Source organism: Uloborus diversus, chromosome 4 (genome assembly GCF_026930045.1).
Source record: "Uloborus diversus isolate 005 chromosome 4, Udiv.v.3.1, whole genome shotgun sequence".
Classification (NCBI taxonomy): Eukaryota; Metazoa; Arthropoda; class Arachnida; order Araneae; family Uloboridae; genus Uloborus; species Uloborus diversus.
The window spans coordinates 118,869,372-118,871,138 of record NC_072734.1 but is presented as its reverse complement, the minus strand read 5'-3'; positions in this window follow the sequence as shown (position 1 = coordinate 118,871,138).

Here is a 1,767-nt window from a genome sequence, read left to right as displayed (position 1 = left end):
AATTCAAGTTCACGGAGGTAAGAAGTCAGAACACCCACCCTAAGTTTTTAAAGTAAAATCTATATGTTCTTGTTTTTCGACAAAAATCTCACAACTTCAACTGTGGCTGAAAATAAACAAGGGGGCTCCCTTGTATCATGGAAAATAAAATTTGATGTCAGTACTGCTACGTGTTAATAAGGAATAGCATTTTGCGTTTAAGTAACGGAGGTGAGAATTTATTGTGCGACATGACTCCTTGTCCTACAAAAACGAACTAAAACACAGTATTAAAAAATTAAATATACTTAAACAATTAGTATTTGAGACACTTGTGAAAGGAATAATAAATAAGTACATACTTTTAATTAAGCAAGTTATTAAGCAACATAAACAGTCACATAAGGTGTGTGACATGCCACGGAGGTGAGATTTCACATGCTCTGAACCAAAAATATACTAAAACAAATATTTCTATTAAAAATTAGTTGTAAGGTTTAAATAGATATATTTTTGATGAAATTAAAAATCAGTGTTAAATGAATTGTTCCTTAAAGTTTTTACTGTAAAAGGTGTGTGACAGAAAAGTCACTTTTTGAAAAATGACCCATATAATATTTTGGCAAAACGTCTTTTGCTTATCAATAATGTCCAATTTGTTTTTGAACAATGGCAATTTTTCTGTCCTGTTACTGTATGCCACATTTATTGTCATCAGAATTGTTATCATTTAAAAAATGTTTATATCTATACTTTTTATTTTTTCTTTATACAATTATACACTTTATTTCCACAATATTTCTTATAGACACTTTTTTATGTCTTAGTACCCTAACTTGGAACAGTGTTCCAAGTTTGGAGCATATTTGCAATTTCTCAAATGTATGAATAAATTAGTTAAACCGAATTAGTTAAGTGGAAATGAATTTACCCAAATAAGGCACAGATACATAGTCGAAAGAAAATGCGAAACAAATTCAAACTAATGCTGCTCAGTTAGCGTAGGTAACTAAAGATATTTCCATACTTTAAAAAAGTCTATTTTTTGGAAATTTTAAAATTTTTTTAACTAACCCATAAAGCTAAAGCATCAAAGTTCAGCTTTCATAGCCTCAAAAGATAATTACCCATTTATTCTGTAACAACATTTATTTCTTACTGTTGAAATACTGACAGAGGTGTACCAGCTCTCTAAACAAAATTCGGCAAAATGTCCCAAGTTAGGGTACTGTCCCCAGTATGGGTACTTGACTGTAATCATTTAAACTAACACAGAAGACTTAAAGATCTTTGAAGTTCAGCGAAAGTTTCAGTTATTGCATAGACTTTAAAAAAAGAAAGAAAAAACATACAGTTCTTTTCTTTGCCTTAACAGAAAATTAAATTCCACTTATCTAATCGAACTTATAGAAAAAAAAACCTCTGTTGCCGAGAAGTAACGACAAATATTTGTCTAATTATAATTTATTCCACCTGTTTTGGAATCTTTCCGCTGCTTTTCGAACATAAATATTTATCCGTTGACAATCCGGTCTAGGCAAGACTGCTCTCACCCCTCCCTAATTAAGATACGATACACTGGCGGATAAGCGAGTTAATTGAGAAACTGATAGCGGCAAGAAATGAATAGAAAAATCAAGTTGATCACACATGGTACCGAACGTTCCATCAAGGTGAAAATGAAAGAAAAGTCATGAGGGCGTAGTGACCGAGGCGCTGCTTTGGAATCTCACTTTTTCTCGATTCGTGAGTTTTTTGTCGTTTGCCCCGGAAATCACCTTGGAAGAA